The 24,125-nt window shown below is 47.3% G+C and overlaps 4 long non-coding RNA genes and 1 pseudogene across 8 annotated transcripts in view; 3 read left to right on the forward strand and 2 right to left on the reverse strand.

The window, feature by feature from the left end:
* LOC147575369 (uncharacterized) overlaps positions 1-24,125 on the forward strand; it is a 473,279-nt gene that overhangs the window by 244,195 nt on the left and 204,959 nt on the right. The window lies entirely within an intron of this gene.
* LOC147575370 (uncharacterized) overlaps positions 1-24,125 on the forward strand; it is a 284,866-nt gene that overhangs the window by 234,228 nt on the left and 26,513 nt on the right. The window lies entirely within an intron of this gene.
* The window catches only part of LOC147575371 (immunoglobulin lambda variable 5-52-like), a 447,861-nt pseudogene that overhangs the window by 231,776 nt on the left and 191,960 nt on the right, over positions 1-24,125 (reverse strand). The gene's annotated exons all lie outside the window — the stretch shown is intronic.
* LOC147575375 (uncharacterized) overlaps positions 1-24,125 on the forward strand; it is a 156,095-nt gene that overhangs the window by 130,885 nt on the left and 1,085 nt on the right. The window lies entirely within an intron of this gene.
* On the reverse strand, positions 589-24,110 carry LOC147575377 (uncharacterized). Its single transcript, XR_015242345.1, has 2 exons — positions 24,069-24,110; positions 589-751 (listed from the first exon to the last, which is right to left on the reverse strand). It is a non-coding gene; the product is annotated as an uncharacterized LOC147575377 (long non-coding RNA).

The raw sequence follows: 24,125 nt of genomic DNA on the forward strand, positions 1-24,125 counted from the left end.
AACCCCACGGTGTCTACTGCACTCAGGTGAAGGTGACTCCACACATGACACCAGGGCTTCAGGACCTCAGGTGAGCTGGGAAATTTGGGGCTCTAATCCTTGTCAGTTGTGAGAGCAATAGCCCACAGCCACCACATGGAAGTGCAGAGATAATGAGCACTGGACGAAAGTCTCCCTGTGTCTTTTCTCCACCCAGGCCCTCTGTCCCCAGTTCACACCCAGGCCCCGAGAAGCAGGGAAGCCTAGTGCTGTCAGCTGTAAATGCACTCCTGACCCTCCCTGTGCAGAGCTTCCTGGAGATTGGATGGGGAGGGAGGTGGGGGGAATTCAGATCTGGGGACCTGGACCAGATCTGCTCATTGCTTTGTGTACAGGTCTCCAGGGGCTTGGAGAGAGCATGACAGAGATGGGGAAGAGGTTTGTGTCTCACTTCCCCATCTGCCTGTGTCACTGTGAGCATTACCACTGTCCCACACCTGACAGTAATAGTCAGCCTCGTCCTCGGCCCGGGCTCCGCTGATGGTCAGGGTGGCCGTGTTCCCCGAGTTGGTGCCTGAGAATCGGTCAGGGATCCCTGAGGGCCGTTTGCTGTCCTCATAGATAATCAGCACAGGGGCCTGGCCTGACTTCTGCTGGTACCAGTAAGCATATTTACTTCCAATGTTGTTTCCTCCACATGTGATCCTGGCCGTCTGTCCCAGGTTCACTGCCACTGATGGGGGCTGAGTCAGCACGTAGGAGGCCACGGAGCCTGCAAGAGAGAAGGTGAGAGGTGGGTTTCCAGCCTGGGGTGTCATCCCTGAACACTCCCACCTGCCTGGCTTAAGCTCCAGTGATTCTCTAGGCCCCAGTGTCCACTCTGCTGTCATCTTAGTCCCTGGGGCCCATGGGCCCGCCTGGTGGATGGAGCCTTTGAACCAATGAGAACCACCCCCCCTTTCCCTGGGCAGGTGCAGCCTTTCAGGGCTCACACAGATCAGTGAACACAGTGGGGGGCTATCACCCCACCAGCCCCCATCCCACAGCAGGGTCTTGAGCATCCTGTCCCCACTGAGACTCCCCTGCTGAGCTCAGAGTCAGGACCAGGCTTGTCCCAGAACCCTGGGCCTGGGGTGGGTGTGAGCCTGGGCACAGCACCTGTGCAGTGAGCGAGAAGGCCGAGGAGGAGAGGGGTCCAGGCCATGGTGGAGGTGCCTCGATTCTGTTCCCTGAGGTCCTGAGGCTGGGCAGGGTTCCTCCCAGGCCTGACTTATCCCCTTGCTGGAGACACCTGCTGTTCATGCAAATCAGCCAGGGCTAGGGGATGCTGCTGAGGAGACTTGAGGCTTCAGAAATGGGCTCAGCCTCAAGGGACACACAGATGGGAGGGGCAGCCTTTCAGATCCACTTTCAGCCCAGGGGATTCTGCTTCACCCTCTGAGCCCATAGTTGGGGTCCACAACTGCATCCCTCTCCTTGTCCAGGCTCCTGGTTGGGTGTGGTCACAGCAGAGCTCAGAGTTGGAGTCTGCATTTTCTGAACTTATTACAGAATGTTTACTCTTTAGGTGACTGGAGAAACTTAGGTCAGTGAAGTGTCCTACCCCAGTTCTGTGTTGGGGAACTTCAGAACCTGAACAAAATTTCTCCCTTGTCTAGTGCATGTGGAGTTTTGAGGAACCATTGAGGTGCGGTAGGAATGTGTCCTGATGGAGAACTTCTGGGACAGGTTATCCACGCTATGCCTCAGTATCCCCATGGTGTACTCAGTGTCAGGGACAGACCCAGCTTGTGGAAGTTTTGATCGAGTTTACCAGGCATGGGCCGGGCTGGAGAGGCAGGAATTGCTGGATCTGTGCTAGTAATAGAGGCAAGTTCTATAGAAGTCGTATCTGAGAAACACTGAGTCAGAATTTTACATCACTGTCAAAGCTGATACTGTAGAAACCTATGCCTTTTTCTTCTGATCTCAGGTCATGGTGACCCACCTTCCCTCCTGTTAGAACACCTGATGCCCAGACCCTCCCCATGTGCAAGTGGCTTTGCCAGATGATCTCTGCTGCCCCTTAGTGACCCCTCCACATTGGCTGCTTCAGGAACAGGGAAGTCCCCTGTCCAGGTGGAGATGCAGAACCCAGTGCTCAGTCCTGTTTCCCTGATCCCTGGACTGCTGATCCCAGGGGAGGAACTGCTCCTTTCTGTAGGTCCCTGTCAGCCTCAAGACCAGGCAGGAGAAGACCAAATTATCCATGAAAATAGAAACAGCCTGATGTGAGGAGGAGAAAGCAGGGCCCATCTGAGGTATCATTGCTTATATCTTTGGGGTGATGGTTGGTCACAGGTGTGGTTCTAGGGTTTGGCACCACAGGTGACACAGCATTTAGGAACTGTGTCTTACTGGTGCTGGCTCCTGGTACACAAAATAGGGTGGTGGTGGCTACCGCTCCAAAGACAGACACAGAGAACACTCACCCAGCCATCAGTTATTCAGATTCACTTGGGTTGGCACATTCTGTCCTGAGAAAGGAGTGTGAACAAGACAGAGGTCTTGCTCTGTTACCTTCCTGTGTGTGGAGCAGCACAGTGGACACATTTGGTGATGCAACAGACAGTCTCCAAACCCTTCTACCTGTATCTTGTCTCTATATTCATTTAGAAGCCACACCATTACTATTCTCAAGTCCCTCTTGTCCAAGAGTGACCTTGTGGGCCAGATTTGGCCCATGGATGTGTCAGTAAGCTGGGGTCTTTTCTGGGGACTTTTCTTCTTGTGAATGATAAAGCATACCAGATATGCAGTGAGTGCCTTTCCTCTTTAACATGGGTGTGGTAGCTAGAGCTGCAGCAATCATCCCGAGGTCTGTTGTCAACATCAATGAAAAGCAAAGCCTCCATAAGCAGTAATGGTGGGACAGAACGTGGGCAGAGGTGGGACCTCACGGAATTGCTGACTACCTAGAGAAATGCTGTCTGACTTCAAAGTTGTTTCTGTGAGAGAAAAATAAGTGCCTGAATGTTCATGCCTCTGTTTGAGATGTGCGTGTATTGCATTAAGAACTTTGCGACCAGTTAGGATAATTAACACAAAACTATCAGTTAATAAATATAATGTTAGGGGAACATGTGTCATGTTGGATGATGTGCAGATAATGAATTGCACTGAGACAAGGTGACAGGCAGGTGCTGTGTGGTGAGAGCCTGGAGGAGGCCTCTCTGCAGAGGTGACCTTGGAGTTGCTCAGAATGGGAAGAAGGAACAGTTTAGTTTAGAAGAACTAAAGAGTGTGTTTGGAGTCAGTCCCTGTGGAGAAGAGTCTGGTTTGTCTGAGGATGCAGGGACAGTGAGGACCTTAGGAGTCTGTGATTCAAAACTATTTGAGTTCCAAGGTGATTATTTTCTCATATTATAACCTCAGGAACAGGAGTGATGGGTTAGAATTCTCATCGCTGTATGTTCCAAATATAAGGGGACTCACAAGAGGAGTCCCTGTGTGAGCTTCCCTGCAAACTGAAAGGGAAGCAGGAGCTCTTTTGTAGCTGAGTCACTGTGGCTTATCTGCAGCTCACCCATGTGTGTGTGTTCCGCATGACATCAAATTCCTGTCACACATCCCTTCATTATTATATCTTTTATATACATACACATATATGAATATATTGTATTTGTGCACGTATATACTAATTCTGTCTGCATTGTGTGCTTGCAGATGTGTGTGTGTGTAAGTGTATACATACATTTACAACATATGCACATATATATTCTATACACTGAACTCTGAATTGGGTACCTAAGTGGTAGTTGATGAGATCCTTGAGTTTCTAGGAGACACAGAGTTCCATTTCCTCACCAATGAGAAGTAGGTATGGTTACCACAGTGAACAGCAGGACCATATTAGTGTTCAGACTCATTTGACAGAGGACGTTAGTATCATTTAGTTAATAATGATGTTCCTAGAACTGAAATAGATAGGTAGCTATCTATTTTTTTTTTTTTACATCTGTATAAATAGAAAGCTATGCTTGGCAAACACTTTGGCTTCCTACTGAAATTAACAGAGATGGAATGCTCCTTAGAAGCCACTAGATTACCGTGTGATGTGAGCTGCTTGCATGACCAGGTGTTATCTGATGAACGATGCGTGGATTTGGGCATTCACAGAAGCTCTCCATCACCAAACAGAAGAGATAAATTTGAGATCAGGCTTCACCAGGTTCTGAAGGCACAAGTGAGTTGCATGAGGAAGAAGCTGGGTGTCCATGACCCCAACCCCTGCAGCATTGTCGTTTCTCTGTCTCCCACAACTGTGGCCTGTGCTACTATAGAGAAAATAACAGAGGGCTGACTTACAGAGGTTCCTGTATGGTATGCAGCCAACTCTGAGAGTTAAACTATTAGTACTACAGTCCTAATGTGGGACCGTCCTGCATAACGTGTGTGGTGAAAATTCTCTAATAGGTAACATTTGAGCTGAGTAGTTGGTTCATTTCACCTGGAACAGAAGGACAGAGTTGGCTATATACTAACCTATGGGTTCTGACTCATAGTTTGGCTGTATGGTCAGAGATTTGGAAGGAAAAATAAGAAAATTGGTGAAAGAAGGGCACCTGGGTGGCTCAGTAATTTGAGCCTTCAACTTCAGCTTAGGTTCTGAGCTCATGATTCATGCGTTTGAGCCCCACTTCTGGCTCGCTGCTATCAGCACAGAGCCTGCTTTGGTTCTTCTGTTCCCCTCCTTCTCTGATCGTCCCCCACTTCCTCTCTCTCTCTAAAAAATAAAATAAAGCTTAAATAAAATTGATGAAAGATGTTGGAGGAAGAGACATGTGAGTAGAAACCCCTCCAATGAGTACAGTGGTGGACAAAATTTGTTTTCCATGAAAATGCCTACCATAGTGTGTTGTCAAGAGGAAATGATATTAATAATCAGGTGGATGATGTGACATGTCTGGGGACAGTGGTCAGCCTTCTTGTCCATCCACTGGTAAACTGGTCCAGTGGGCTCCATAGCACATGTTGGAAAGTGTATGGTTATTCATGAGGTGATCACTGTGGATTTCCACTCACTGAAGCTGACCTGGCCACTTCTGAGGACCAAACTGCCAACGGTAGAGACCAAGCCTTAGTTCCCAGTAGGAGATCATTCCCTTGGGAATCTGCCTGGAGCCTGATGGCTGACTCATTACATTAGACCTCTTCCATCCTGGACAGGATAGCTCTGTTCTTCTTGGAATAGACCTTTACTGTAGGTAGAGACTTGCTTACTTTGACTGCAGCGCTTCCTCCCAAACTATTACCCATGGATTTCCAGAGTGCCTCGCCCACTAATATTTCAGTGTGGTTTCTTCCCAAGGCACTCATTTCACGTGATATGAAGGGCTGCAGTGTGCCCATGCCCATGGAATTCCTTGGTTCAACCCTCTTCTCCAATACTCTGAAACAGCTGTCTTGAATGAATGGACTAATGGCCTTTGGCAGACTCAGTTACTGTGCTTGCCATGTGGAAATACCTTGTGTGTCTGGAGCAACATTTGGAGTAAATCTGTATCCAATATATGGTGGTGTTTGTCAGATAGCTAGTTGTTTGTCAGGAGTCAAGAGGTGGAACTGAGCATGTCCCTAGTCACTGATATTCCTGGAGGCCTGCTGCAAAATTATGACTGCCTGTCACCATGACCCTACACTCTGCTGCCCTAGAGGTACCAGTTCTAAATTAGATTTGCTTCCACCCAGTAACACAACAATGATTCTGTTCTACTGAAAACTACGACTACCCCTTGCCGCTTTGAGCTTGTGATGTCTCCATGGATGTCTCTCTGTCTGTCCTTCCAGCCAGGTCTTCCATCCACAACAAATTCCCTAGCCAAGAAAATGTGACAGCCTCATCCTGCCTTCTGCATATGCACTCCTGATCCACAGGGTGCAGAGCCTGCCTGGAGCCTGGGTTGGGAGTGAGGTCTGGGAATCTCAGATCTGGGCACCTGGGGCAGAGCTGCTGAATGTTTGTCCACCGTCCTCCTGGGGCTGAAGGAGAGTGTGCCAAAGATAGGGAGGGAGTTTGTGTCTCACTTTCCTCTCTGCCTTTGTCACTGTGAACATGTATACCACTGTTTCACACCTGTCAGTAATAGTCGGCCTCGTCCTTGGCTCTGGTCCTGCTGATGTTTAGGGTGTCTGTGTCTTTGAAGTTGGATCCCGAGAATCAGTCAGGAATCCCTGAGGGAGGCTTGCTATTGTCATATATGACCAGCACAGGAGTCTGTCCTGGCTTCTGCTGGTATCACTGAACACCAAAGGTTTCTACATTGTCTCCCTGAGGGGTGGTCATGGCCATCTGTCCTGGGGCCTCTGACAACAAGGGTAGCTGAGTCAGCACGCTGGAGGCCTTTCAGGAGCATGGCCATGGGGCGGGGCTGGGCCCTTGGAGAGATGCCAGCAACACCTGATTCAGGGGAAGGTGATATGTGGCCTCACTGACTATACCTCCTGCTCATGTCTTCTTTGTGTCCTCCAGACACATTCATGTCCCGTCCTTGGCATGTCATACTCTCATTCTAATGTTTGCTCATCATGGTGTATGTGGGAGTTTACTTGCACAACCACCTGCTGTTGGAGATACATCACAATTTCTAGTCGATCACCACATGTTACTTTCCTCTCCATACAGCCCACCACCCCACCACAGACCAGCAACTGGCATAGTGAAAACTTTGATTCCTTTTATTTTTTCAGCCATGTTTTATGTAAACATGTGAAAAGTGCCAGAAACCATCCATGACTGAGAAGCCCACTTCAGGCTCTGTGACTCTGTTTGGGTTCCAGGGCCATGTCTTTGCACACAGAGTGACTTCTGGGAATTGGATAGACAGTGGTCACTGCAAGGAGCTGGATCCTGTCATTTAACCAAGGACATCCCAGGGACCAGAGCTGTGGCTTAAGGCTGGGAGAATCCACTTTTCTCTGGAGAAAGTCTCACAAGGAGACTGCAGACCCTCCCTCCAGTGACCGGGGGCTCTGATTGGCTCACCTCCTGCCCCCTGAGACACTGCTGAGCAAGGAAGCCACAGCCTTGGTTTGAGTCTGCCTGGAGGTGGAAAGGGAGAGGCAGAGGGAGAGTGGTCAGGGTATTGCTCATCGTGCCCATCACAGAAGGGTCAGCTCCCTGAGACTTCTGTTGGACAGTGAGGTGACTGGAATTTCCCAGATGAGGTAAGCTGTGTCAGGACTCCTGTCAGGGCCCTGGATGTCCCTGTGTGAGTCTGACCTGCAGAACATTGTCCCTGCAGCCTGAGGAGACAGGATGCATCATCGTGACTTCCTTCTGATGAGTGAACTTTGGACACCTGCTGACACCCAGGCCGGGTGTCCTTGTAAGGCTCCACCTGGGCAGCCCCAGCCTCCGTCCTGCTGCTCCTGATGCAGCTCTGCTGCCCCCTGCTGGTGGAGGAGGACTCAGACCGGGAGCTTCCCTCCTGCAGGTCAGGTCACCCCACAGCACCTGTCACCTGAGAAAGGGTGTGGACCAGGGTTACCAGCCTCTCTCAGACAGCTACCCACCCTGCCCTGCCCTGCCCTGCCCTGCCCTGCCCTTCCCAGCCCAGCACAGCACAGTACAACACACACAGGTCACATACACAGTACAGGAGGTAGGACAGATGTGATTCCTGTCATTGTCCCAGGGTTGAAATGCCTTGTCCTGGTCCACTGTCTTCTTATAAAAAGGAGAATGCAGGGTAAAGTGTAGTGCATTTGAAAAGGATCAATGTCCAGACAAACCTGTGTGATGTCCCTTAGCCACCAAATTCCTGTCTATTTAGGAATCAAGACTGATGCCTCCTGTATCTCTTTTAGTGTAGTTGGTCCTCAGAACAATGGGTAATTCTTCTGGCACAAGGTTCAGTTGTGCCAAATCTTTAATCTTTAATCTTATTGTTATTACTACTATCTTCACTACTTTTGTTTTTTAATACAAATCACATCTCATGGAGTTTGGTGTGGGAGGATTTTAACCTGGCCTGTCCATGGTTTGGTGAAATTGGCTAATTCAGACTTGGATACAATGCACATGATACAGGTCACAGTTTACCTGAAAGATTTCCCTTGGATTCCCATAAAAGAAAACAAGAGAGTCCATCACCAAGGTTAACTCACTGAGACCCCACTGAATCACTCTCATTAATGAGACTCTTCAATGTTTTATATTATTTAATTTCAAACAAAATGTGTTTCTTACACCTGTATAAGATCCCCATTTCATAGCAAGTGAAGCTAATGCCCAGAGACTAGTTTCCCAGAGAACAGAAGAAAGTAGGGTGAGTCCAGAGTGGAGCCCAGGTATCCTGGATTCAGTCCCTGAGCTCTTTGGGGTGGAACTTGTCCAGGGTGGGAGGTGGGGAGTGTGGGGCTGGGCATCCCCATCCTGGTCTGGCCTAGAAAGGAGCTTCCTCGGCCTGCATGTTGGATGGTCAGCGAGGTTGTGTCCCAGGTTACAGCTGGAGAATCTGTGAGGATGGTGGAGGCCGTTTGGCTGTACAGGGACATGACCTGTTGGTCCGCTCTGCATTACTGCTTGGTCCTCTCTCTCTGCTCACTTGAGCAGGTGGGAGTGACATGGGTCTCATGGCCACTCTACAAGGGACAGCTGTGTGTTGTAGGGAAACTTTAGGTTCAGGAGACTATGGGGCTCATTCTATGGGGTGTCACCCCCTGCAGCATCCCCTGGACTGAACCCAGGGTCAGAGTCCTGCTCGAAGTCCTATCCAGGGTAGGCTTGTGGGCAGGGCCAGGGAGGCAGCACCTGGACATAGAGTGATAAGGGTGAGCAGGAGAGAGTCCAGGTCATGGAGGGGACCCCAGAGTTCCATGTCCTGAGCCCACAGCAGAGCCTGGCCTCCCCAAGCTTCCCTCATGCCCCCACTGGTCCCCTTGAAAATACTGCTTCTAAGGCTGGTGGAGAGAATCTCTGTGCTCCTGGTGGGGTCATGGATCTGGTTCGTGAGGACCTGTGCTCACCTCTTGGATCCGTAGCGGAGCACTTGTCACTCTGTGTTTGAAAATCTGAAAGACTAGGGGGAGAAGGGGCATGTGAGGGCATTTCTGTAGCTGTTCTCATGAAATGTGCCCTGTGGCTATTTCTTGCATCTTTGTGTGTGTTAAAGAGATAGATAAAACTTTTTATCGTAAGCATTTTTGACTTTTCAATTCACCTTCCCAGATTTTCTGTCTGTTCTCTGTGAATGTTTCATGTCCCACATGGTGCAGTACAATTGGGTGTACCTTGTCCTGAACTCTTGCTTAGATTTTAGTGTCATATCCTTTACTGTGGGTTTCTTAATTGCAGTATCTACTTGGATGTTGCTGTGAAATTCAATCTGACAATTTCTGTCTTTTAATCGTGGTGTAGACCATTTCTTGAATGTGTTAATACTCACGTTTAATAATGGTATCCATGTATTTATTATCTAGTTGTCCCATGTGCTTTTCACTTCCTCTTTCCATTTAACTGTATTTTTATATTAATGGAGAATATTCATGCCTCTGTCTTACTTTTTTTTTTGCGTATTAACTATAAGTTCTTGCTGTCTTATTCTCAGTAACTTGTAATAATCTACCTTCAGGTGATGAATACCATGTTACATGGGGTATAAGAACCTGGTAACATACTTGTATCTCTCACCTCTCAGCATATTTGTAGGATGTTACTATATATATAATTTTACCTATATTAGAAATTCCAACATACATAGTTATTATATTTGCTGTACACAGCACATTATCTCTTAAAGAGATTTAAATAATAAAAAAGCCTTAATATTTATCCCTATAGTTAGCATTTCTGATTTTTACATTCATTTTGTAGATTCACATTCTTTCTGCAATCACCTTCTCCAGCGGGAGGGATGTCCACTTATTGCTTGTATTACGGGTCAGCTGATGAGCAATTCTGTTGGTTTTTGTTTCAGAAAACTTTCAATTTAGACTCCATATTGAAGGACATTTCTCTAGATGAAGAAAAAGGCTTTACCTTTTTTCAGTAATTTAGAGATGTTAATCCACCGTCTCTCACTGGCATTTCCGCCAGTACAAAATCTACTGGAATCCGTCTCTTTGTTCCTCTGAGTGCAGAGTGTCTCTTCCTCTGGCTGCTTCTAAGACTGTCTTCTTTTCAGTGCTTTGGGAGTTTGATATTAATGGATTTGTCATTTGTTGGGTTTTTTTTTTTCTTATTTCTTGTGCTTGAAGTTTGTTAAGATTTTTGGACATGTTACTTTTGAGGTTTCAACAAATTTAGAAAAATTTCCCTCTAACTCTTACTATCCTCTGCACCCCACTTTCTCTCCTTTTCTGACACACTCACATCCTATTGCATTGCTAAAGGTGTCCTAAAGCTTGGTGATTCTCTTTAAATGTAAAGATTATACATTTTCTCTGTCTCTCCCTCTGCAGGGTCTGTGCTGTGTCTGCAGATTCCCCCACGTGTTGTTCCCCTTGTCGTGTCTGCTGCTCATCTCAACCCTGGTGCTTGTGATCTGAGACGCTGCAGATTTCATCTGTAGAAGTTTGAGTTGATCCTTTCATTTTCTTCTCTGTCTCCCGCTAACGTGGCAAACATTCAGACTCAATTTTGACTGAACTTTGCAACATCAGTCTTGCTTGAATGCCCAGCCCTCCTGTCTCCCTGCATCTTCCAGACCTGCTGCCCCATGACCACATGACCCAGGTCTTAAAATAACTTTCTGTTCTCTCTCTCTGCATATGTGTGTGTGTAACCTGTAAATATACGTACTGTTGGATATGAGACGCATGGTCTATTGCATCCATATTCTCTGGAGAATCCTAACGAATGTACCTTAGTAGCTCTTACTCGTTCTGGTTCAAATGGCTTCATTTTATGTCTTATTTAGGAGTGGAGATCTTCTCTTCCTCACTTATTAATGCACCTCCTTATGACATGATGTCATTCACATGTAGAATAAGTATGTGATAACATATTCCTTCCCCCATCCTTTTTCCTATATTTTCCTTATTTTCGTATATTGTATTTTTATATTCCTTGTAAGCCATAACATATTGTTATTATATCTGCTCAAACAGTTGACTTTTATAGACATCAAGCAATAGAATCTTACTATATTCATCCATATAGTTATGATATCAGATACTTAGTCTATCTCTGTATAGATTCACATTTCCCTCTGTCACCCTCTCCTTCTGCCAGCGGGGATCCTTTAGTATTGCTTGTGCTGAGGGTCTGTGGGTGAGCAGTTCTGTGAGGTTTGCAGCCTGAGAAAGGTTTATTTTGTCTTCACTTTTCAATGACATTTTTCGTGGGTGAAGATCAACTTGACAGGTATTTTCTATTAGTATTTTGAAAACATTGCTCCCCAGTTTTCCTGCTTACACGGTTGTAATGAGAAATGTGTTTCCACCATGATGCTGGTTCCTCTGTAGGGAACAGGACTCTCTTTTCTCTGGCTGTGAGAGTATTTGCATCGCTGGTTTGTAGCAATTTCATTATGATGTGTGCTGTGCTGTCTCTCATGTTCCTGTGTCAGAGGTTTGTTGAGCTCACGGATACGTCGTCTACTAGGCTTCGCCAAATTTGGAATACTTTTTTCTTCGAATGTTGTTGTATTAACCACCTGCTCCCCACCTTCTCTCCCTCAGCTACTCCAAATACAGACTTTAGGCTGCATGAAGCTATCCTAACCACCTTGATGATTTATTGAGTTTTCCAGCTTAGTAGTTTTTATTGCCGTGAACTCAAGTTCACGAATCTCTTCTTTCCTACCATCAAATCTGCTGACAATATCACATTATGTTTCAGATCATGTAATTGTCATTTTGGGATGTTTTAAAAGATTTGTCTTTAACAACTGTCTTCCGTGTCACCTAACATGTTCAGTCATTCTTCCACCCACTGAATATAGTTACAGTAACTGTGTGCATACCCTCTCTTGGCCCACCCTGTGCAGAGCCTGCCTGGTGAGCTGGGTGGGGAGGGAGGTCTGGGGATCTCATATCTGAGAGCCTGGGCTAGACCTGCTCATTGACTTGTCCACAGGCCCCCTGGATCTAGAGGAGAGTGTTACACACATGGGGAAGGGGTTTGTGTGTCACTTCCCCATCTGCCTGTGTCACTATGAGCATCATAATTGCTATCATATGACTGACAGTAATAGTCAGCCTTGTCTTCAGGCCGGGCCATGCTGATGGTCAGGGTGGCCGTGTTCCCCAAGTTGGAGCCAGAGAACTGGTCAGAGATCCCTGAGGGCCAGTTGCTATCATAATAGATAATCAGCATGGAAGGCTGGTCTGTCTTCTGCTGGTACCAGTGAATGTCTTTCCCTCCAATGTTGTTTCCACTACACATGATCCAGGCCGTCTGTCCCAGGGTCACCGACATTGATGGGGCTGCATTGACACGTAGGAGACCATGGAGCCTGCAAGAGAGAAAAATGAGTTGGGCTGTAAGATGAAGAACCTGTTTCCAGGAAATCCCTTATGCTGCCTGGCTGGATTGAGCTCCAGGGATTCCCTCACTCCCAGGGCACCCCTCTAATCAGTCTCAGCCCCGGGGTTAATGGGGCTGGCTGGTGGATGGAATCTGAAAAATGAGAACCTATCCACACCTTTCTCTGGTCAGGACCATCCCCTTAAGGCTCACACAGAGCCACTGAGCACAGGTGTGGGGGGGATTATACCCCTCTAGTCCCTCATCCTATACAGTGTAATGAACATCTGTGCAGTGCGCCAGGACACTGAGTAGGAGAGGGGTCCAGGCCATGGTGGAGGTGCTCTGATGGTGCTACCCAGACCCGAGCTGGGCAAAGTCTCCTCTGGGCTTCTCTTATCCCCTTCCTCAAGGGACCTACTGTTTATACAAATCAGCTGGGAGTCAGGGGCTGCTGCTGAGGAGCTTTGTGGTTTCAGGGAAGGGCTTAACCCCAAGGGGCACAGAGAGGGGAAGGGCAGCCTGGTCCCATAGTCTGGGGCCAACACCTCTATCCCAGATTAGGTTCTGGGTTCACCCCTTGCCTGGTTGGCCCTTAATACCTCAGAGGTGGAGTCTGTCTTTATTATCTGAACCCATTTTATAAGTAACACTATGAGGTTTAGTCAGGTGTTGGGTCCTACATCAGATCACACCTCATCGGCCATAGACACCAAATAAAATTCATCCTCAGTCAAAACCTAATGGAGAAATCAAAACCATCATGGTGCTGTAAATGTCTGCTCTGGCTGTGAGCTCCTGCAGCAGGTCAAAGGGCTGTGCTTCAGTATCCTCATATTGCAGTGAGAGGCAGGGGCAGATCAGGTGCAAAAAAGAAATATTTGCTGTATAAGAGAATGAGAGGGGGCTTCAAGATCAGTAGCTCAATTATGGTAAGCCTGCCCTTGATGAGCTCATCAAGGGCAGGCTTACCATAATTGAGCTGTCTTCATTTTTTGGGAAAAATATATCCTAAACATCTTAATGTAGAAGGTAAGTTGAAAACAGTTTAGTGAGAAAATCACTGTGTTAGGCACTGGGAAAGGGAAGATTAGAATTTTCCAGTCCCCTCTCGCTTCCTCGAGGGAGATACTTGGAGGCACAAGTGAGGGGGACGTGAGAGGAACTTCCAGGAAGGAGGAGCAGCTGAGTCTGTCAAGGCAGGGGCCTGTCAGCACAGAGGAGGGAGGAGGAAACACGTGATCACAGGGAGGAAGGATGTTTGTGGACAGTGACAGCCCTTTGTTCCACGAGGGTGGGCCAGGGCACGGCTTGGTGGGAGGCATTTTGCCTGCACTATATTAGAGAAATAGGCATTGTCTCCATGAGCAGGACCATAGCCTGAAGAATTTGTACTTGAGGGTGAATGATGACATTATAGACAAATGACCAATGTCAAATGACCCGAGGGTCTCAGGTCCTGCTAACTAACCCCGCCCCCGTTCCTGTTAGAAGCCCTAATGCCTGGACCCTAGCATATGCAGGTGGCTTTGCCCGGTGATCTCTTCTGCCCCCTGGTGGCCACTCCAAGTGGCTGCTGAATTGCAGAGGCTTCCATTGTAGCCTCTGTTGTAGATTCACAGCCTACAGCTCAGGTCCTGATTCCTGCTCCATGGACTGATGCCCCACTGAGGAGTGACTTTTCTATGCATGGATTTTTCCTGCCTCACCTTCTGGCATGAGGGGCCCAGATCATCCATGAAAACATAAAAAGGCTCATTTGGAGGAGGAGAGCACTGGTTTCACTGAGGTATCCCTGCACCTGTCTGTGTGGTGGTGGACAATCATGCAGGTGGTACCGCAGCTTAGCACTGGGAGACACAGGACTGAGGGGATGGCTCTTATTGGCGCAAACTGTGAATGCAGGGCTGATGTGTGCTGGTGGGGGTATTCTGGGACTAATGTCCCAAAGACAGAGACATGAGAACGTCCACCCAGCAGACATTTATCAGACCCAGTTGATCTGGCTCAAATTGCATCCTGGTAATTCTGCATGAACCATAGACAGGCAGTATTTAAGAGGGAACTCTTGAGCTTTTCTTGGGACAGTAAGAGAAACAAGCAGTGAAATGTGTGTGGGAAGAGCCCCTTCATCCTTTCAGGTAGGGGTTGGGTGGGGTAGAAGATCTGATAGACCAGACCTGGTATTCAAAGCCATATCCAGGCTTATATGGAGTTTTCTCCTGGGGTGAACATTCTGGACACAGAGGGTATGGCCAGGTGTGGTAAGAGGCTATTTCCAGGTAATAAGTCAAGTTCTCAAGGCAGCTGCTGGCACACTGAGGAGTGTCTGAGAGGAAGCTGCTGATATAGGAACATCTATTGCCATAGATGTACTCAGAGCCTGGGATCTTCCCAGGTCACCTGGGTATTGAAGTCACTTAGGGCAGTGGTTATTATCCCTCGCACCACCACCACCCCCCCTTACCAACCTAAAGCCACAGGGAAACTAGGGTGCTACGTGTGCCTCTGGTCCTGGCCCCTTGTCTGGGGTCACACGTGGGTGACCTGTCACTGCTCTCTCCAACACCCTACAGACTGGCTGAACTGAGTAGGAATGTGGGAGAGGGGTGCACCTGATAGGGAAGGGAGGCCAGGAGCACTTCTCCAGTCCCTGAGAGGGAGAGAGAAGAGTGGAAGCTGGCAGGTGTAAGACTCCAACAGTCACCTGCACAAAGTGAGGAAGGCTGCCCAGGCTGAGAGGGGATGTAGGATAATATCAGCCAGAATGTTCCAGGTCCTGAAGGAGACAGCTTCTTCCTCTCAGTTCTGGCAGCTGCCTGTGCTGGGTGATGCTGCACTTGGCCAAGGGGCCACCTGGGCTTGGGGGTGGGAGGAAGAGGTGGTGCCAGCCCATTCATTGTTATGTTGTTGAGAAATCCTAGGGTGGGAATCTCCAGATTATAATTCTGTAGAGTGATCTTTCCATGATCCTTTCACCTGAGATATCCCTGGAAATACTATTTTGGTCATAGGGATTCCCACTAAAGATCACTTTTTTAGTTCACCAGGTCAATCAGTCATCAGGTCAATATTTTCGATGAAATATTCCAATTGCACTTGCCATGCTTTGGTGAGGAGAAAATGATTTTCTGTCCTGTGTCTCCCCACTCCCACAAAGGTATCGCTCTGATTCCAAATTGGAGTGGAAATATGGGAAGCTTATGTTTTTCCCTCTTAATAATTTCCTCATCTGTTGTTTTGACCTCATGAAAGTGCTCTAAAAATTAGTTTCAGCAATAAAAGTCAGCGATTCATGACGGGAAATTCAATTTATGAAAAAAAAAATATTCATGTCTTTGAAAAGGTCTCCCTCAGAGGGATAGCTGGGGCCTGAATGCAGATGAAGCCACCACACAGAGTCAGCCTAGGGTGGCTGTGAGGCCATGTGGGTCAGTCCTGAGCTAAGGGTCAGACCTGTCTGGTCCAGGGGATGGGATTTAGGCCAGTGGGAGGACAGTGGTGCCAGAAGAAAGTCCCCAGGTGGGATCCAAGATGGTGGCTGCACTTCCTCCACAGTTTGTGTAAAATCTAAGGAAGAAGAGCCTGGGGTAGCAGGGGCCTGGTCCCCTCTTCACGAAGCCACAGGTAGCTCTTTGGGATGTGGGGAAGCCCCATGCAGAACCAGAGCTGACACAGCCCCAGCGTCCATGCAGGCTGCCTATACCCAAGGAGAAGAGGAAGTCCCACAAGAGTGTGCTGAGACAGCTGTCTCCCCTCCTGAGTGACGTGTGATTACATCTGGGGCCCGTGTGATATTTAATGACACCGTAAATCTTTACTATCGACCATAGAACTCAACTGTTTATAAACCATAAAACTCAATTACAATCCCGATAGTCAGAATAGCCCCCAACTCTGCCACTGTGCTGGGAGCAGCCAGGGAGCAGGAGTGAGGCCACGCAGAGTGTGGACCTGGGACTAGGAGCACCGCAGGCTCACCTGGGAGCTGTTCCACATGCAGATGCCTGGGCCCCACCCCGACCTGCTGCACCTGCAGCTACATCTTGTGGAGACCCCCCGCCCCCACCTGAGGGGACTGCGTGCTCACTGAGCTTCACAAGCTGGAGTCTAGGCCACTGTGGAAAATCTCACTTCCTCTGCTTATCTTCTACTTGGCCACCTGGGACGTGGGGCTTAACTGTCCTGCTCTGGTCAAGTGAGCTTGATTCAGATTCCAGATCCTGTAGTGATGTGGAAAAAATTAAAGAATAGACTATTTCACCAGCCACATGGAAAGTGTGCTGTGGATGGGGTGAGACCCCAGGGAATATGGGGTGCACAGCTCTGGAGGCAGAGAGTGTGCCTTGTCTGCTTTAGGGTCCTCCTGAGGATGAATCATCAAGAAAAATGGGAGGCACTGGCTGGGGTGATTCATGGTGACTATCATAGGGAGCTGCATTTCTAGTGCACAATTGGGGCAGGAAGAGTGTCTCTGGATTCAGAAGATCCCCTAATACTCCATGGGTCTGCATTACAGTCATAAATGCACCACAATCCAATTCAGCAGGTATGATGATGAACTAACTTTCCAGAATGCAGGTCTAGTCCTATCAATGGGCAGTGATGGCGACTAGCTCAGGTGTTTGCTGTGGGCAGGAGATATGGGGTGAATAGTGAAGAAGGACATTATAGACACCCCTCTGAGCACAGGGTAGTCACAGAAATGAGCAGCATAGAAGTAACATGTGTCTCTTCCTAATGTTGTAGGAATGTGTTTGAATATATACTGATCATGAGTTTCTGCTTTGTTGTCCTGTCTCATCCCATTATCATCTAACATCATTGAAGTTATAGGATAACACATCATCTGGGACAAAAATAAATATCCCAGGAGAGAAGAATGCATTTTGTATCCTCTATGGGAAAGGATGAGCATATTTGTGGTTTTACGGGATAGTTTCATCCTATCAGGCATGACAGCCAATATTCTATTTATTTGGAGGCTGTGATTTGTGGGGATGTGCATGGATTTCATGTGGACAAGGGGGAACTTTGGTGCCTTATTTAATGTCAGCATTGACGGGCTGAAGTGTTTTTCACAGAATTGTTTTCTGTTTATGTTTTTGGGTAGGGTGGGTATGAAGGAAGAATTCTTGTGCATGATTTCTGGAGTAGAAGTGAGGCAACACCTATTTTGTGTCTCAGTCCGTCGTTGTGTATCTTCTGGTCACTTCGTAGGAGGAGGCAACTGCCCTAACGTTCCTCATTCACCCGCAGGATGGATGTGACTCTCCCACTCTCTGTCAGAACCCGGAGCACCTAGTGTGTCTGCATCTTTTCTCATTGTATAAAAATACAAGAAATGGTCCGATCTGTCTGGGGATTGGACAAGCACATTGGTAATCTGGGGGAGAAACTCCAGCTCTGTGAATATAGAGTGGCTTCCTCAGGTCCAGGAGGACCCTGTCGGGGATGCTGGCCATCCTGGATTGGGTTCCTGGAAGCAGACTCTGAGATACAGAAATGAATGTGCAGAAAATCTAGAAGGAAGAGGGAAGTCAGACTGGGCAGAAGGAGAAGTGACCCACACAGAGTGAGACATCAGATGAGGCCTCTTTCCTGCAGGGAGTTCTAAAGCTGGGACCTTCAGGACTTCTAAACCTGAGGCAGGACCTTGGGACCTTGGGACCTTGGACTCAGGACAGCATTCAACTGAACGTCTCTGAGAAGGGGCAGAATCTGGAAAGGCAGTTGTCTGAACCAAGAGCACTTCCCAGTGAGAAAGACGCCTTTGAGCTGCCAGGGGCTCCAGGCAGAGGTGAGTGTATGTGTGAGCCCAGGAGAGGGACAGCACCATACTGGGTAATACACTTGTCTGCTCCACTCAGAATCCCCAGCTGCCATGGTGGCAGGGCTTCAGGATCTCAGCTGAGCTGGGAAATTCTGGGCTCTAATATTGGTCAGTTTGCTGAAGGAGTGGCCCATGACCACCATATGGAAATGCAGGGATAATGAGCAGTGGATGGATGTTTCTGTTTGTCCTTCTACCCAGTCCCTTTGTTCCTGAACATACTCAGGCCCAGACAATCTCAGGAGCCCCTAAACAACCCTGATACACCCTCTGGAGGTACTGCCTGAAGGGCAGATGGATAAGGAGTTCTGGGGACCTTGGATCTGAGGAGCAGGTCCAGACCTGCTCACTGCTTTGTCCACAGGCCTCCAGGGCTGGAGGACAGAGTGACACAGATGAAGAAGAGGTTTGTATCTCACTTTCCCAACTGCCAGAGTTACTGTGAACATGACAGTGTCCTCCACCTGACAGTAATAGTCACCCACATCCTCAGAATGGGCCCCTTGCTGATGGTCAGCAAGGCTGTATTGCCCAAGTTGGAGCCAGAGAATTGGTCATGGATCCCTGAGGGCCAATTTCTATCACCAAAGATAATCTGCAGGGGTGCCTGGCCCATCTTGTGCTGGTACCATTGAACATCTTTCCTTCCAATCTTATTTCCCCCACAAGTGATTCTGGCCATTTGTGCCAGGGTCACAGACACTGAAGGTGACTGAGTCAGATCATAGGAAGCCACAGAACCTGCAAAAGAGTAAATTAGAGGTATGTAACTTACCTTGTGCTCTGGGTATCTCCCAAAGATACACCCACCTACCTGGCCTGAGTTCCAGGGATTCTCTGGACCCTGTTTCCACCATCCTATCATTTCAGCCCCTGATGCTCATGGCCCTGGCTGGTGGATGGAGCCTTTGAACAAAGGGACCATATTCTTTTTCTCTGGGCAGGTACAGTGTCTCAGGGACACACAGAACCAGTGAGCATTTAGTGGGATTACACCCATCCAGTCTCTCATCCTGCAGCGGGGTCATAACCATCCTTCCCCCTACAACCAGCCCCGTGCTGAGCTCAGAGTCAGGGCCTGAATTGCTGCAGACACCTGGGGCTGTAGTGGGTCTGAGCCTGGGTGCAGCACCTGTGCAGTGAGCCAGGAGGCCAAAGAGGAGAGGGTCCAGGCCATGGTGAGGACCCCAGAGTTCTGTCTCCTGAGCCCACTGTTGAGCCTGGCCTCCCCAAGCCTCCCCCATGCCCTCAATGGTGCCTGTGAAAATGCTCCTTCTCTGGCTAGTGGAGAGAATCTCTGTGCTTCTGGGCGGGCTTCATGGGTCTGGCTCATGAAGAGCTGTGCTCACCTCTTGGGTCCATAGGGGAGCTCTCGTCACTCTGTGTCTGAAACAACTTAAAGCCTTAGGAAGAAGTGAGGGTGTTTCTGTAACTGTTCTCACGACACATACATTCCAATCATTTGTTTACATTTTTGTGTGTGTAGACCATGAAATATTCCATCCTAACCATTTGTAAGGTTGATTTTCTGTCTCTTCTGAGAATTTTTTATATCCTGAATTGTGCAACAGAATCAAGTGGGAATATTGTCCTGAACTTGTGCTTAGTATGAATTTATTTACTATAGGTTTTTTATTCTTTCTTGGATGTTGCTGTTCAACTCAATTTGAAAATATCTATCTTTTGTTTGTGGTATTTAGACTACATTCTGAATGAGAATAGTAATATAGTTTAGTAGATCACATCTTGCTATTTATTTTCTGAGTGTCCCATCATTTCTTTGTTGCATTTTTCCTTTTAGCTTCTTGTTTTTGAGTAATGGAACATTTTTAATTCTTTTAATGTTTGTTCATTTTTGAGAGAGAAAGAGAGACAGACAGAGTGCCAGCAGGGGAAGGGCAGAGAGAGAGAGAGGGAGACACAGAATCCAAAGCAGGCTCCAGGCTCTATCTGTCAGCACAGAACCTGACATGGGGCTTGAACTCATGAACCACAAGATCATGACCGGAGCTGAAGTTGGAGTTTAACCAACTGAGCCACCCAAGCGCCCACGTAATGGAACATTTTTTATGATCTATTCCATTTGTCTGTTTTGGATTATTAGCCGTAACTCCTGCTGCCTTAGTATCTGTGACCTGTCACAGTCTGCTTTCAGGCGAAATTATACCATGTGACAGAGAGGATCAGAACCTTAGATCACACTTCCAGCTCGCTCTCCTCAGCATTGCCGTTTGAGTGTCATGACATCAGTGTTAGCTACAGTGTGAATTCGGTTATTAGATTTGCTTGATACAATGATTTATTTTTCAAACAGATTTAAATTTTTGAAAAATGTTTTTATATATTTTTGAGAGAGAGACAGACAGACAGAATGTGAGCTGGGAGGGGCCCAGAGAGAGGAAGACATGGGATCAGAAGCAGGCTCCTGGCTCTGAGCTGTCAGCACAGCTGGAACTTGTCAACCATGAGATCACGACCTGAGTGAGGTTGGACACTCAACCAACTGAGCCACCCAGGAGCTCCTCAAACAGAGTTAAGTAATCCAAACAATTGGTCATTTTATCCCTGAGTTAGCCCTTCTGACTCTTACAGTCATTTTGTAGATTCCAATTCTCTCTTGAATCACTTCCTCCTACCTGAGGGAAGTTCATTATCATTGCTTGTATTATGCATCACTTGATGATCAATTCAGTCAGTTTGGTACATCTGAAAAACTATTTTATTTCACTTTAATTATTGAAGGATATTATCCCTGAAAAAAGATTGAGGTGTTTTGTTTGTTTTTTCAGTATTTTTTAAAATTTTCTTTTAATGTTTATTTATTTATTTGAGAGACAGAGAGAGAAAGAATGAACAGGGGAGGGGCAGAGAGAGGGTGAACGAATCCCAAGCAGGCTCCGCCTATTAGCGCAGAGCCTGACACACCCTGGATTTCAAGAACCATGAGATCATAACCTGGGCCAAAATCCAGAGTCACATACTTAACCGACTGAGCCACCCAGGCACCCCTAGTTTTTTCAGTGTTTTAAATATGTTAATCCACTGTCCTTTCACATGCTGTTCTGGCTAATGAGGAATCTGTCAGAATCCATATCATTGTTCCCTGACCAAGTGTCTTTCCTCTCTGGTTGCTTTTAAAACTATCTCTTTTTTTTTTTCTGCCTTAAACAATTTGGTATTGATAAGTGTTGTGCTTGGAGTTTCTCAAGATTTTGGAGTCTGTAGGTTTGAATTTTCATGACATTTAGAACATTTGTGGCCACAAACATCAATATTCTTTTCCACCTCCCCACCTTCACTCCCTGGGGACACAATCACATGTGTGTGCGTTGCTGTACTTTCCTACACTCAGTGCTGCTCTGCTCACTTTAGAGTTGTTTTGTGTCTTTCTTTTGCAGTGTCCATGCTGCGTTCATGTTCAATCACGTATCAATGTTGTGTCTGCTGCTAATCTCGATCCTTGTGTTTGTAATCTGAGACCTTGTAGGTTTCATCTCTAGTAGTTTGATTTGGGTCCCTTAGTTTTCTTCTCTGTGTCCTCTTAGCATTTCTGTCATTCAGACTAGATTTGGGTTAAAGTCTGCAACATCGTCCTGACTTAAATCCACTTCTGTCCTTCCTGCAGCTTCCAGACAAACCACCCTCTGGATGCGTGAGCCATGTGTCAACGTCATTGTCTCTCTCTCCCACTGTCTCTGTGCATCACAGATAAATATACCCATACACATACATGACACACATTCTTTATTGGATCTGTATTCTCCAGACAAACTAAGTAATTCACCTTATTAGCTCTAACTCTTTGTTGTTAAAATGGTTTTATTTTAGTGGTCTCTTTAGGGTTCACAGTCCTCACCTGCTGCCTTATCAAAGTACATCCCAGTGACATGACATCACTCACATACAGGATAAGGAAGTCCTAACATGGTCTCATCTCCCTAATTATTTTTGCTTCTCATTGTCATAGGTTTTGTTTGTACAGCCGTTGTTTTTGCTTTTGTTTTCTTTAAGCATTTGGCTTTTATAGACATTAACCAATAACATTTGTGGTGTATTTATCATGTAGTTATAATTTCTGACGTTTTTTATATCTTTGTGTAGCTGCTCATTTCCTTCTGTCACCCTTTCCTGCTGTCCAAGTGGTGTCTTTTACTGTTGCTTGTGTGAGAGTCTGCAGGTGACCAGTTCTGTGATGTTTGCAGTCTGAGAAAGGTTGTTTGTCTTCCCATTTCAATGAGATTTTTCCTGGGTAAAAACCAAAGTTGACAGGTATTTTCTATGAGGATTATGAAGACATTTCTCCCTGCTCTCTTGCTTACACAGCTGTAACGAGAAATGTGCTCCCACCATGAAGCTGGTTCCTCTGTAGGGAACACGTCTCCTCTCTGGCTGCAAGAGTGTCTGCATCACTGGTTTGTAGCAGTTTCATCACAATGTGTGCTGTGCTGTCTCTCGTGTTCCCATGCCTGAGCTTTGCTGAGTTTCTTGTATGTATTAGTGTATGAATTTCACCAAATTTGAAGCCATTTTTGCTATGATTCTTCAGATGTGTTTTCAAGGCACCAGCTGGTCTCTAACTTCTTTTCCACAATTTCCAAGTCACACAAACTTAAGGCTGTGGGAAGTTGTTTTACACATGCTAAAATTTTATTGACTTTTTGTAGCTTTTCCCCTCTGTATTTCATTTTGAATGCTTTCTACTGCTATGACGTCAAGTTCACTGATCTCATTTTCAGCATCTAATCTGTTGCTAACCTCATCCAGTGTTTTTTTGTTTTTTGGTTTTTTGTTTTTTTTTTTTTTTTCTATGTCAGATCATGTTGTTTCTGTTAGGGAAGTTGTAAAGTTTTGGTCTTTGAAAAATGGCTTCTATATGTTCTTCTAACTGGTTGACTCACATACACATCCACAGAAACCAATGAAATATATTCATAATAACTGTGTGCATATTCTCTGCTGGTCTACCTTCTCCCATGCTACCTGGAGAGTAGAGTGGGGACTTCAGATCTGGAGACCTGGGCCAGACCCACTCATTGCTTTGTGCACAAGCCTCCTGGGGCTGCAGGAGCGTGTGACACAGAGGGGGAAGGGGTTTATGTCTCACTCCCCGTCTGTGTCACTGTGAGCACTATCAGTGTCCCACACCTGACAGTAATAGTCACCCTTGTCCTCAGCCTGGGCCTCACTGATGGCCAGGGTGACTGTGTTCCCGGAGTTGGAGCCAGAGAATTGGTCAGGGATCCCTGAGGGCCACTTGCTATCATAATAGATAATCAGCATGGGGGCTTGGCCTGGCTTCTGCTGGTACCATTGAACACTTCTACCTTCAAAGTTGTTTCCCCCACAGGTGATCCTGGCTGTCTGTGACAGAGTCACGGACACTGAGGGGGTTGCTGAGTCAGCACATAGGAGGCCATGGAACCTGCAAGAGAGAAAAGAAAGGTGGTTTTCCGGTGCTGGGTCTCATCCCCAGGAGAACCCCACCTGCCTGGCCTGAGTTCAGGGAGTCTCTGGGTTTCCAGTTTCCCAAGTCCCATCATCTCAGCCCCTGATGCTCATGGGCCTGGCTGGTGGATGGAGCCTTTGAACATCATCTAACTTCCCCAGGCAGGTGCAGTGCCTCAGGGTCACAGAGCCAGTGGACACTTGAGGGACTGTCACTCTCCCCCACCCCTAGTCCCTCATCCTGCAGCAAGGTCATGATCATTTTTCCCACAACAGGCAGCCCCTTGCTTAGCTCAGAGTCAGGTCCTGGATTGCCCCAGATCCCTGGGGCCGCAGTGAATGTGAGCCTGTGGACAGCACCTGTGCAGTGAACGAGGAGGCCGAGGAAAAGAGGACTCCAGGCCATGGTGGAGGTGA

The sequence above is a fragment of the Puma concolor genome, chromosome D3 (genome assembly GCF_028749965.1).
Source record: "Puma concolor isolate L17-30 chromosome D3, mPumCon1.1.hap2, whole genome shotgun sequence".
Taxonomy (NCBI): domain Eukaryota; kingdom Metazoa; phylum Chordata; class Mammalia; order Carnivora; family Felidae; genus Puma; species Puma concolor.